This window comes from Balaenoptera musculus, chromosome 10 (genome assembly GCF_009873245.2).
Source record: "Balaenoptera musculus isolate JJ_BM4_2016_0621 chromosome 10, mBalMus1.pri.v3, whole genome shotgun sequence".
Taxonomy (NCBI): domain Eukaryota; kingdom Metazoa; phylum Chordata; class Mammalia; order Artiodactyla; family Balaenopteridae; genus Balaenoptera; species Balaenoptera musculus.
Window position 1 is genome coordinate 66,342,401 of NC_045794.1, and position 14,423 is coordinate 66,356,823.

The 14,423-nt window shown below is 33.5% G+C and overlaps 1 protein-coding gene across 6 annotated transcripts in view; it reads right to left on the reverse strand.

The window, feature by feature from the left end:
• Positions 1-14,423, reverse strand: part of LIN7A (lin-7 homolog A, crumbs cell polarity complex component) — a 250,907-nt gene that overhangs the window by 214,854 nt on the left and 21,630 nt on the right. For 2 of the 6 annotated variants that reach the window (XM_036867025.1, XM_036867023.1), the window contains exons 2-3: positions 10,276-10,426; positions 9,225-9,342 (exon numbers count right to left, since the gene is read on the reverse strand). The exons of 3 other annotated variants lie outside the window; for them this stretch is intronic. The gene's annotated coding sequence lies outside the window, so the exon portion shown is untranslated. The remainder of the gene's footprint in view (positions 1-9,224; positions 9,343-10,275; positions 10,427-14,423) is intronic. One more of the 6 variants, XM_036867024.1, reaches the window with a different exon arrangement.

Consider the following 14,423-nt stretch of genomic DNA (forward strand, 5'->3'; position numbering starts at 1 on the left):
TTAATAAATTAATTAAAAATTGATTGACATTTTAAAAAAATGCTAAACCTCATTAGTAAGCACAGAGATAAAAGTTTAAATACTATTTTGATACCATTTCATGCCCAATAGATTGGAAAAATTGAAACAGGCTGACAGTAAAAAGGTGGGTAATATATACAGAACTGTTGATTCTCCTAAGATATTGGTGTGAATGTAAACTAGCACAACCATTTTACTACAGATAGCAATTTGGCAATATTTAGCAAATTTGAAGATGTTCACACACCTTAATGGAGTAATCCCACAACTAGGCATATGCCTCAGTGAAACTCTAGCACATGTGTTCCAAGTTAAAGGTACAAAATATTTATAAGAGCATTTAAAAAGTCAAATCTGATTTTTTTTGAGTTCTGTCAGGTCATTGCTGAGTTTTTCTAATTCTGATTTTATGTTGTATTTTTATTAGTTTATTTCTTATGTATTTTTCTTGATATCTTTTAGCTCACTTTGAAATATTAGGTATGGTTTTAATATTTGTCTGTCTATTGTATTTCTTTTCTGGGGTCTTTTAATTGGGTAGATATTCTTCTATTCCTTTTTTTCTTTCTACTTATGGGATTCACACATTATTTTTCTCTTACTCATTTTTGTGTGAAATTAGTTTTCCTGAATTTTTAAAGGAAGCTTTGATTCTGATTGGTTCTTTTATTTCACAGAGGTCCCCCTTCTGTTGTTTCCAGTAGTAACTTGCTTCCTGACATTCCCGGCTCTACTCTCTCCACAACTATTATCTTTTCCTTCCTCTCTGTAATCTATGTTACGCTAAATTTGAGTTCCGCTCCCAGCAGTTACTCCCTGGGCCCTGCCCTGGAAGTTGGCTTTGGCAGGTCAATTTCAAGCCTTCTGAGAGCTAGATTGTCCCCACTCCTTCAGGCTTCCTTACTGCAAGCTCTTGTGTTTATCTACATTTGAAGCATGCCAAAACTCCCCCCAGTGTCAGTTCTGGTTGTTATTGTCTTGCAGTACTTTCCAGCAAACATCTATTGGCTATTTGAGTGCTCTCTTTTCATGCCCATCTGTGGCTCCACTGCTTTCTTCTACTTCCCTCTCCCCTGGCAGCCTCTTCCTCCACATATACAAACACACATGTGCATGTGCATCTATTAATTTATTTGTTATTCTTTGTGGCTCTTTATTTACATTGCACTCTCTCTCTCATAGAGCCCTTGTTCTGGAGGAAGCAAGCTGCCATGTTGTTTGCTGCCCTATGGAGAGGTCCATCTGGCAAGGATATAAGGAAGGGGTCCAGCCAACAGTCCATGAGGAACTGAGGCCCTCAGTCTAAAAATCTCCAAGGAACTGAATCTTGACAACAGCCAGGTGAGTGAGCTTGAAAGCAGATCCTTCCCCAGTCAAGCCTTCAGATGAAGACACAGACCTGGCAAATCCCGATTACAGCCTTGTGAGACTTACTGAGGCAGAAGAATCTAGATAAACTCTGCTTGCGTTCTGGGCCCACAGAAAATGTGAGATAATAAATATTTATCAATTTAAGCTGCTAATTTATTACGTTATAATAAACAACTGATATAACTCATACGTGCAAAATTATGTATGTGTGTTATATACTGTGGCATTATTTGTAATTGCTAAAAAAGTAGAGACAATCAAAATGTACATCAATAGAATAGTAGTTAAATAAGTAGAGGTTCATTCATGAAATAAAACATGATGCTACACAAAAAAAGGATAAGAGTGCTCTTTATGCACTGATATGAAAAGATAATCAATATGTTATTAAGTGAAAAAGCAATGTACAAAATAATGCATAGCATGCTAACATTTATTTATGCCTATAACACTTGTCTGCAAAGATACAGAAAAAACTAGTAACCATGGGTACCTATTTTGGGGGACTGAGGTGGGTAGAAACTGAGTGGCTGTAAGTACAGAGGTGGGAGGGAGATTTTCAACTCCATAGTGTTTTAGGTTTACTGACTTTGGAATCCATGTGAATGGATTAGCTGTTCCACAAATCAATTAACTGTTTAAATGCTTAAAGGGAAGAAATAAGTAAAACGTTTAACAAAAATGCATTTTCTTTTTCTAAAACAAAACATAACATTGAATAAGAAAAAGAAAATTGCATTCTGTGTTGTGCATGTATATGTTTTTACAGCAGGCAAATCATAATATATAACATTGATACTTGCTTATATAATATATAAGTAATAATATATAACTCAATAATAATATATAATCAATAATAGATAACTTGTTGTTACTTATATAATAATAATTTTTAAATGTGCATGGGAATGATAAATTCCAAATTTAGGCTAATAGTTATTTCTGGAAAGAGAATGATGTGAATAAGATTGGAGAAGAAGAAGCCAGGTGACTTCAACTGTATCTTTCACATTTTAATTTCCAGTTACGTCATATAGATTGAAAAAGTACAGAGAAGGACAGAAATGTGGAAATACTTGATGTTTTCAGGTAGGAATTATTTTAGGAAAATCACTTAAATATATTTCATGTTTTGATGACATTAACATTAACTGAGATTCTGTAAAAATTCGCATGAAATTTAAAGACGGCTATATTGTGTAGTTACTGGGCCTATTTTGAGAGAGTGCATACAAAGAAACATAAAATTTCATGTATCTATTTTTGATATTTAGGAACCATGGAAGTAAAAATGCATCAGTCTGACATACAGGGTGAGAAAGTGAGCACTGAGCATCATATGGGTAATTTTTTCAACAGCCATTCCTTGAACTTATAAATCTACATTTGATTGATTGAACTCAATCAAACAGCCACACCTAATTTATTGGGAAATGTAATTTAGTTGTGTGCACAGGGAAAGAAATCAAATTTAGTGAACACAAAGCATAGTCTCTTCCACAAGGGATGACAGCTACTAAGCATGTGGGAATGTTGACCTGATGATACCAGACCTTTCAATTTTTTAAGAGCAGCCAGAAATTTAATTTTCTTTTTTTAATGTGACATCTCCGATTTTTAAATGTTGGCAACTAAATCATTCTTTTAATGACCTTATATGAGCCAAACAAAATATGTCTACAAACTAAATCTGTAGGCCAATAGTCTGCAAACCTCGACAGTACTAAAATATCCTACAAATGAACACTGAGGGGGACCAGAGTTCAAGATCTCTTTTCCTGTGGATTGTGGGTACGCAGTATTCTAAAACTAAGAAGAGTTGGTGAGAGATGCCACAGAAGCCAAGGGGTAGGACTAGGTTACACCCAGTAAATTAGGATGAGGACTCAAAGGCCACTGGATCCAGCAAATCAGAAAGTAGGGCCAGCCACAAACTGTAATAAAGTTATACTCCCTGGCTTCTTGAAACTTGCAATGCAGTTTGCAAAAAGGCTGCATAGAAACCAAAGTGTCCACAATACAATACAGCCTAGATTTTGTGGTATAGACTGAACATCAAAATTAGAGAATTAATTCATTATTTTGAGATGTGGTTGTTAGAAAAAACTTTGTGAGGTAGGGGAGACTTGAAGTACACTTTGAAGAATGTAACAATACAGAACCTTGGGTATATTCACATAATAAGTGGAAATGTGAGAAAGAAAGAAAAGACAGGAATTCTAAAGAGCTGAATTAACTTGCAAGTTCTTCCTTCACTAGCTACCTGAGTTCAGAGGCTTCTAATTATCTCCTAATGACTATTCTCACTTTCTTCTCAATTTCTGGCTGGGCACAGAGCTTCCTTGCCTTTAGGTCTGATCATATGTCTAAATATTAGCTAACGGCTATAAGGAAAATAGGGTGTGCAACTTCCAGAAAATGCTTTTAAAGAGGGTCCTTTTAATCCCTCTCTTCTTGCTGGTTAAAATGAGTACCTATATGCTGAGACTCCAACAGCTCTCAGGGACCTTGAGGTGGCCTTGGGAATGCAAGTCCTTTATAGCATAGTAGCAAGACAGGAGCCTGGGATGGAAACCTTTGGGCTCCCTGGATATGTAAGAGAAATAAACTTGTCTCATTTATGCCATAGGTATTCTGTTTGGTTACTATGGTTTTCTCTTAATTTTTTGCTTTAAAAAAATACTCAAACTTGAACATATTATTTTACCTCCCTGAGCTGGAATTTCCTTAAAATGAGGGAGGTAAATTTGTTAAGATAGTCCCATTGATGTCTTCATATTTCAACATTCTGTATGATTCAGCAGGAAATTTTTTTAAAAATCTCTTAAACAATTGTGCCATGTCAGTTTGCATCAACACATCTTATATAAAAAGCGAAAAATTCAATTACTCAGGTATTTTCTAACGTATACAAGTTTCTCTTTGAGAAAACACATGATGACGTACATCACACCTAAAATGGAATACAATGTACAGGTATCCCCCTCTTTTCGAAAGTTTGCTTTATATCACTTCACTTTTACAAAAGACCCACATTAGTATCTATTTTTGCTAACTGAAAGAAATCTTAAGAGGATTTTTCCTTTTAGGAAAAACGGGACAATAGTACTCAGTATTTGTTTTTGCAGGGAGCTGTTTGCAGAGGCAGTGCTCACCCCCCAGCAGTGAGAGGGCACCTCCAGGCTCTTTTCCCAGGAACTACACTCAGCATCTTAGCATCAGGCCACGAAAGCTGTAAACTGTCTGTGAGCATCTGTGCTTTGTCTCAGTTTATTTTTGCGTGTCCTTAGCAAGATGTGCCATCAGGTAACTGCTTCTTCACTTTACTCCGTTTCTGCTTCCCAAAGTTTTCACAGGAACACTCAACTTTCGGAGAGCGGGGAAAACTTTTATTCCAATAGAAGTTGGAATAAAAAAAAATATTCCAAATTTGCTCATCCATTAATGGATTAATGGATGAGCAAACAAAAAATTACATCACGCTTCAAACAAAAAATTACATCATTAATGATATTGTTGAAATTTTTATAAATGATCCCTTAAAAATGATGATTAATATTACCTTCCTCCTGGTCAACTTTCCCCAAAGCATATTCGTTTGAATAAAAATCTTGATAAGAAATCAACAAAATACATATGCTAGGGTGAAATAACTGTTTATACTACTTTAATCCATGTTTCCTTTTGAGAGATTCACCAGACACTTTAGAAGTCCTGAGTCATCTCAAACAAGCAGATAAACAAAAACACTTATTTCTGTTTAATCAGTTATTTCTACAATATATTTGACCATAACAATATTTTTCTTCAGAAGAGTGGTTGGGAAACAGTTCTAGATGGTATACTTTTCCAGAATTCTTTCTTTATATCCTGCTGCTCTCCATTTAGGAAAGTAAACAAAGCCCCGAGGTAATAGATAAGTTAAATTCCATTTGCTATTTCATAGCACACCCCACAAGAAAGCTGTTTGTAAACCACAGCTTGAGATTCTCAGAGGAAAAGATGATCAGCGAGCTCAGTTTAGACACTGCACATTTAATTTTGCCTTTTGGGCTCTGCCTCTTGTAGCAAAGCTCAGCTTTGAATCAGAAGTACCATTATTGTACTATGAGCTTTAGAAAGATAATTGACATTCACCCTGGACTTAATGTCCTTGGAGAGAGATTTCAAGAATAGAATTTTAGTGGTTGATTCTAGACCTTTCCTTGTCTGTAAACCTTACAGTTTACATAGGCAATAAATATTTTTTGAAATCAGTAAAAATGGAAGCAAGAGACTAACAAGTGAGAGAAGTACAATACAAAAATAAGCAGTTAGTACTTGGAAACGCCTCCTTTTTGGTATAGCGTAATTTTTTTTTGTTGTTCTTTTGAATGTTTTGTTTACCAAGAGAACAGAATTCTACAGGGACTAGGAGATGCCATCTGGTGATTTTATACAATATCACTACTAAAAAAAGCTCTATTTTCCCCAATTGTAATAGATCTAAAAACTCATTCTTTTGAGATTTCATTGATAGTGCCCAGAAAAAAAGATTTTCTTTAATTTCTTTTTAGCATTCAAGAAAATAAGCTAAAAGCTATTTTCATGATTTAAAACACCTATATGATTTATAATACAAAGTAAGGAATGGAAAGAAAAACTGATATAGATCAAGAATCATAAATTCATAAAACTGCAGAGAATCCAAAATATTTTGAGAAGTATAATAAAATATTATCTTAATATATTTCCTCTGGAAATCATAGCTGTCAAAAGGCTACAAAAGGCCATGTTACAAACATGTGGATTTTTAATCCATAGAACAGATGGCAGATTTTCATTTTATTCAATTGCTTTACTAAGGGATGAATCTAACACCTGGTAGAATTTTTATTTTTATTTCATTTGCACTTATAACTCTAATTACATATAATGGAGTGCTGAGAGCAGTTAACAGAATGCTGTTATAGAAACATAATAACAATGTAGGATTATTAATTCAAAACTGCCATTTCTGGGAAAAGCCTAGAAATCAGTGGGTGGCAAGTAAAATATGAAACATTTGCTCAGAAACAATTGTCAGTTTTACATGTCAAAACATATGGCTGGTCATGCATAGCTGTTTGTGTTAACGATTAGTACTGATGTATGTTGTTAGTTTAAAACAATGGATGCATTATACAGGGAAGAAAGAACATCTATAGAAGATCAGAGAGGAGACTGCCAATTTTGGTTTTTAGCCAAATTCAATTTCACTGGGTTGTTAATAACTTGATTGGAGGTGACTGTGTTTATTTTGGGAACCTGTGCATTTTATATGATCACAAAATGTGATAACGCATATGTAGCTCGGACTGAAAAATACACGACACGATAGACCTGAGGAATGTATTTTTAATTTTGATGTAAATGTTTACTTGTCCACAGCAGTATTTTATGAAGCCCCTGAACTTATGAACCCATGCCAGTCTACATGGCTGGTTTAACATGTGCAATGCTTGATTGTTTTTCTGAATGACCACTAATATTATTTTGTGTACATAATTCACAATATTCTATTTTGAAATCCAGCATAACATTTCATTTCAATCTACTGATTTAATCCTCTAGGAAGGACAGAAACCATTAAATTTTCAAAGCTTCTCAGTGCTATTCCTGTATCTAATAGAACTAGCCAATTGAAAATAACCACTGTGGTTTCTCCAGGAACCTAGCTGTGCCTTGTTTCACAATGTCTATTTTCTGAGACATAATGTAATCAAAATTAATCTCAAGCTTATTAAATTGCTGTACCAGCCTTTAGAGGTGACTATTTTTATAAGAATAAATTCTAAAAGTTTCTAAAGAAACAGTGAGACACTGCCTGTTATTATTGCCATACACCTGCTGCTGTTATGAATTACATTGCTTCAATAAATTAATTTCAGATAACAAATTGTTTCTTTAAGTATCAAGAATAACCTTTTTAATAGTATGTATTTCAAGTTATAATCCTACTAACATGAAAATAAAATAAATTTTTTACTAAAATAAACACATTTACCTGCTTGCTTACATAAACAGAAAGTATCAAGCTCTTAAAGAGTCATTTTTACAATCAGTTTTATGCTTGGCTTTAGTATGGTTGCTTCTCTATTTCCTTTCTTACTGTTATTTAGTTATTAAATAACAGTTTAGTTTGTCAGTGTAAAGCTGAGCACATGAGAAGTTTAAAAAAATATTTGTGGAATGGATGCACAATTTCTCAAATGAAGCTTCCAGTTCTCTTCCTAATTTGATGTGGACAGAGAAGTAAGACACCCAAGTATTAAAAATGTGCACTCATTATATCTAATGTTGAATCAAGGGTCTAGCCAGTACACAAGATGCATGAATCTTAGAATACTAGGTATTTCAGTGGGTCAGAACTTTTTCCATTTACTCTCAGGTTCTCAGATTTGTTACAGATGTTGAATTTACCAAAAGATTGACCACCACTGAATAAATCAGATGTTATTATCAATGAGAAAATGACACGTGGAAATAATATATTGTGCTCTTGGGCAATACTACTACGTTAACAAATATATGCCTTGCCTTGAATGGTTTTTATCTTTAGTTATTAGTTTAGATATAGAGGAAAAGTCACACATCAACTTTAGAATTTGCTTCTTTGCACGTGTGAGGCTAGAATCAATTCTGCATAATGGTACCCTGACAGGATAATGTGGTATAAGTTGAAAACTGCAAGATTAGTGAGCATCCCTTGGGAACTCTCTGGGTTTCTTTATATATTCCCAAACTATTCTGTGTTTTTATTCTTACTAATATCTCCCAGGCTGAATATATTGATACTTTGTCTCTGTTATATCTACATTATAGAGGACTTTGATGTATCTCTAAAACTCATTTGTTTTCATATAGTTGAAGTCTATTCCCAGACCCTAGAGATGTTAACTTGATTAGGTCAGTGATAAATTAGAGAATGGTGACCAAAAACAAGCAAAAAAAAAGCAATGTTGTTAGATAATTATTTTTAGAAAATATTTGGATACTGAAAATACTCTTTTCATCTAGATTGTTGAATTCCCTATAAAAATATAATTTAATTGGGATAATTATATTTCTACATATGTGCTTTTTCTTCTCTTCTAGTTTTGGTACATTTATTCTTTAATAAAGTTTTAAAGAATTGATTGATACTAAAGTACTAAAAAGTTGTTCTGAATTTTAACCTACAATGCTTATTATAATAATCTTAATTTTCATCATGATTTTTCCTGAAATTTCTAAATAAAATGGCAGGTTATTTAGAAATGGTCAAATCTGTTTTGATTTTGTAAAATACATCTCAGTGAAATTTGTTCTATGAACAGTAGTAGAGACATTCCGTGGAGACTGATGTAATCTCCAGTTCACAGGCTATCTTGGATTTAGATGGCACCTGTCTAAAAGTTGGAAAGCACACTGATTACAGAACCTGAGGTTGGGGTCTGCAGCCCCCCTGGATCTGAGGATGTATTCTGTGGTTTTTACAATAATTTCACTGTATAATTTAAAAAACTTATGCTTCATTCTGTGTATGTGAGCTGAGTAGCAATGTTCTTGTTGTCTTAAGTTCAACAACTAGAAACCCAAGGCTGAGAAAAAAGCAGCATCAATTCTGTGCATTTAAAAGGATGTTGAAAATAATTGAGGCTATTGGCTCCCTGACGGCTGGTTCCCATTCCCTATCCCAACCTCAAGTCCGTTTAGGCAGAACCCCAGGAAATAGGGAGAACCAAAATTTATTCAAGTTGTGAATTATTTACCCAAGGAGGAAACTATGGATTTTTACTTCCTTGCCTGAAGAGTGAAGAAATGGTGCTTACCAAATCCAAGAGAGAAGACCTCAAGGAGTGCCACCACCAGAAATTAGAAGTCAACACTGGAATCTCACTCCCCAGGTGAACGTTTTCTTATGCAGCATACTTGTTGATTTATGCCTGTCTGTTCAGAGGTAAGAGAACTAGTTTATGGATATAAATTAAATGTGATTTATTAAAAATTTCCTATAATTGTACGTTTAATATGTATTTTTCTGGACCCAGTTGTTTCAATATGATCTGCAGTTCATCAAAACACAATAACTAAAAGTAAAATTTTATTACAAGTATATAATAATTTCTTAGAAATGAATTCTTAATGAGATTAAGATAGCACCCTCTTAAGACAAGATTAATTCATATAATTTTATAAGCTATAAAACAAAATTGTAAATCAATGTGTTATTTCTCATTACTTATTTTTTAACAATGCAATGTAATACATAGCTCAGATCATAAATCATTTATTTACCTAGAAATATTTCCTTGTTAAATGTGTGAACATACATGTATTAAACTCTGATGCTTGGTCATTCAAATAGTTAAATTAAAGCATTGTACGAAATCAGAAAGAACTCTATTATTTTACTAGCAATTGTGATCAAATTTTTCTTGTATCTAAATAAAGAGAAACTTATCTATTGCCAAAACTAACCAGTCTGGCTAGCATTTACTTTTACTTTTTATTAATAAAAGGTAGAAAATAGTCATTTCATAAGATGAAATAGGAGGATTAAATAATTAAATATTTCACAATATGACTTGATAAAATAGGTTTTAACTACTTTGTTGAATAATACATACCAAATCTGAAAGAAAGCATAAAAAATTTGCCTGTGGGTTTTATCCAGTGTATCTTGAAAATTCTGGTAATCTCAAAAAATATTCCAATTACGTTAAAAGGATCTACTTCACTAACCTATACTGCTTCAACTCTTCAAAGTTTTTCTTTTTAGCTAATGACAGGTCCCAAGGATGAATCTTGAGAATAGCTTAAAAGAATTACTTATATTTAAATACATGAAAAAAGCTATTTTCGATATTTAACATTTCTTACCTACGTGTTATTTGCTTTGCTCTTATGGAACTCCCTCAAAGTTGATACATTCTTTGACAATGTGAAAAGCTGGAAGAGGCGAGATCCTTAAATAACAATTATGAATACCAATCCATTTTAAATGCCAGTTTTTCACTTTTAACAGAAATATCTGTAAGACAGAAAAAGACCCAAGTCCTGAGATGGTTTATATTTCCTTGGTTATCCATTGACACTGATTTGTTTTCTTAAGCCAATATTTTGAAGTCACTTTGTTTGACGTCCAGAGAGATTTTTGAGATGTGTGCCTTTCTTTTGTGAAGCAGGATAGAAGAGATAGGGAGAGGAAGGTGGAAGGGAGGAACCTGCCTTGAAGTCCCTTCTACAGATTTATTCTCAGCTAGATCCGTCTCAGGAAAGAACACATCCTTGCTCCATTATTCCTTTTAAATTCTTGGTATTATATTGCTTTGCATACCTTGGTTTAGAAACTGCTCCAAAGAGTATTGTAAAGGCAGTAATTAAAGAAAACTAAAACTCTCTATTTGTACCCAACCAAGTCCATACTCTTCAATAACTGAAAAACTAGATGGACAGATAGATTTGCATGTATGTATATACATGTTTTAGATCATCTGATAGATTCTTTTATCATCATGCAACTGCGTTGTACTTTCTATGTAAATTTGTGCTTATGGTTTTATTAGACCAAGATATTATATAATGAAACTTATGTGTGCTGAGTAGTAATTTTAAATATGTGTTTAATATTTAATTATAGTATTTCTCAATCTAGGGTCCATAGACCCTTAAGGATCCACAGATACATTCTGAACAGTCTGCATGATCTCACGTCTGAGAAATTCTGGTTAATGGACTCAGTCATTAAGAGCTCAGGCCATAGAGCCAATCTCATCTGGTTCAAACTGCAGCACCCTCAAAAACCAGCTGTGGATCCTTGGGGAAGTTACCTTCCTTCTCTAAATCTCAGTTTTCTCACCTATAAAATGACAGATATAATGCAATGTAAAATGCTCACTTCCTTTTAGGTTGAATTAAGAGAAACATTTCATCCATCCATAAAATCAGTAAGTCAAAAATGTTATTTCAGAATAACAGAGACTCATTATTCTGATATTTGGATTCTGGGTATAATTAAGTGAAAATAGTGTACCCTACTTCAGAAATACTTCAGAAATACTTGTACTACTTTTGTTAGCCATCATGATCAAACTTTTTCTGCGCATTTAAAGAATGAGAAACTTTATATTGCTAAAAATTAATCAATCTGGTAGCTAGCATACAATTTTGGTTTACTAATAGAAAATATATTCATCTTATAAGTTCAAATAACTTGAGGATTAACTCTAATTGGAATGAGCATTTCATTATATGATTTGATGAGTTTTAACTACCAATATAGCTTTTCATTAAATCAGACTCCCTAGAATCCCAAATTGTTCTTTTTCCACTGATAGGAAATTGTCTAATAGAAATATCTTAGCAGAAAATATGGACCTTGTGGGAGAGGAAAATATCAGTAATCATTAACAATATCATTTCAGTGTTTTATGGGACAAAGGGAGAATATTTTGGCCCTATGGTAAGCACCGTATACTTCTAATTTAGACCCATATTTCTTATTGTAGGAATGCTGGAAACAACTGATAGATTTTCTAGCAATATCCAGATCAAAGCCACCTTTATTTAGACTTATTGGTACATAATTAATGATACTTTAATATACAGCAAGGTTGAGGATGCTGAGAGGAAAGCATGAGACAAGGTTGGGGTTTTCCTCACACCCTCTGTATTATTCATGTTAGACTATCTACTGTAACAGACTATCCCTAAATCTCAACGGCTTAACACAATAGAGGTTTATTTTTCACTCACATTCCATCTAACCTAGGAAGTGACAGGGACATAGACTGTTCTTTATGATTTATCAGGGACATAGACTCCTGTCAGGTAGCTCCACAATTTTCTAAGGTCTTGTAGTCTTCCACAGGGTTTTCTGCAGCCAGGCAGCAGAGAGGTGGTAAAAAGTACCTGGAGTATCTCATCCAAGGGTTTGGGGCCCAGCTCAGACAGTATATACATCATTCAAAAACAAGACGAGAACATAGGTATTAGTCCCAACTGGCTGGGGTCTGGTAATCCTCTATAGAAATTCAGGAGACTTGGTTTAAGTTCACAGATTCTTGCTGACATTGTAATGATATTATTTTTTACAGATGTTTCTGTTACATTCATACACTATTTTTATTTAATCATAAGTGATATTAATTCATTCATTTCTAACTCTGTGAGATTCTGAACAATCCTGTGTACATATTGACTTAATTCTATTGTAAAGAAATTGCATCAGTTATAACAAGATCAATTAAGTAATTGCCAGCAGCTTAAATATGAATGATTTAAAATCTAATTTCCTAAAAAAAAAAATCCACAAAGATTAAGTACAATTTTCCATAACACCCAAGTAAACAAGCATCAAAAGCTCAAGGTTAATAATAAAAATAACAATCATAAAACTAAAATCTCATAGATCTTCTTGCAAATAAATTACTATATTTATGGGTGATAAGATATAAATCTTATGATAGCAAGATCTAACGAGAAAGGAACATCACCCAAACCTTGCTAATGTTATATCTTAGTGTCTTTATAGGTGACTGACTTATAAATACTCTTCAAACTTCTATTCTACTATTTACTTGATGTTAAAGCCTGGTCAATTGCTTTGTATTTTCAAAATACTCATATCAGGAACTTTAAGTTTCTTATTCTCTCAATATTCTAGTTACTCAAGCTTGGGGGTGTCATTTATAATTTATTTTAATTAATGTGCATTAAAGATATTTGAGATTTAGATTTTTTAAAATTTCCACTCCTAATAATATGTTTACTCTGAGAAAAATTGTACAAATGCTGCTGGTTCAAATGCTGATATTTGTTAATCAGCAGATCTAGGATATCTGCAGCTGGATTTCCAGCTCTCAGCTTTCCCATCGTGAATAAATCATGACCACATGACCCAAGCAGAAAAGTACATGCTTTACCCAAGATTCAAATACTAGTTAGACCCCAATACTTTTACCCACATATTTTGAAGTTTTAAAAAAGTACAATTATTATATCATGTCCATAAAACTGTGGAACACCAAAGTTTATACTGGCATCAAAGGTGACCATATTTGTTTCACTGTAAATATCAATACAAGTGAGTCTACCCAGTAATCTATCTTCTTCTACAACTCCTTAAAAATATTTTTGTGTTTACACTTTACTCTCTAACTCAAAATCTTACTATTTCTAATTTGATTCTATTCCAAGCTCTTCTACGTACTATCAGTTTAGTCTTCAAGGCATTAATTTTTCTGAGGCTTAAATTCATTGCCTATAAAACAGGATAATTATGTCAATTTATCAAGGTTTTGTAAGACTTAAATAAGATAATAATAATGGGTGGTTAATTCTTTGTAAGCACTACTGGTAAAGCATCAAAAGAGTGTCCTCCTCCTCCTTCTTTCTTTCATCCATGCTCTTGAGGTTTTTTTGTCATTTTAATTTTTGGTTTTTGTGTGTGTGTGTGTGTTTTTAAATTTTATTTATTTATTTTTTATACAGCAGGTTCTTATTAGTTATCTGTTTTATACATATTAGTGTATACATGTCAATCCCAATCTCCCAGTTCATCCCAACACCACCTCTCACCTCCCTGCTTTCCCCCCTTGGTGTCCATACATATGTTCTCTACATCTGTGTCTCTATTTCTGCCTTGCAAACTGGTTCATCGGTACCATTTTACTAGATTCCACATATATGCATTAATATACAATATATGTTTTTCTCTTTCTGACTTACTTCACTCTGTATGGCAGTCTCTAGGTCCATGCATGTCTCTACAAATGACCCAACTTCGTTCCTTTTTATGGCTAATATTCCACTGTATATATGTACCACACCTTCTTTATCCATTCATCTGTCGATGGGCATTTAGGTTGCTTCCATGACCTGGCTATTGTAAATAGTGCTGCAATGAACATTGAGGTGCATGTGTCCTTATGAATTATAGTTTTCTCTGGGTATATGCCCAGTAGTGGGATTGCTGGATCATATGGTAATTCTATTTTTAGTTTTTTAAGGAACCTCCATACTGTTCT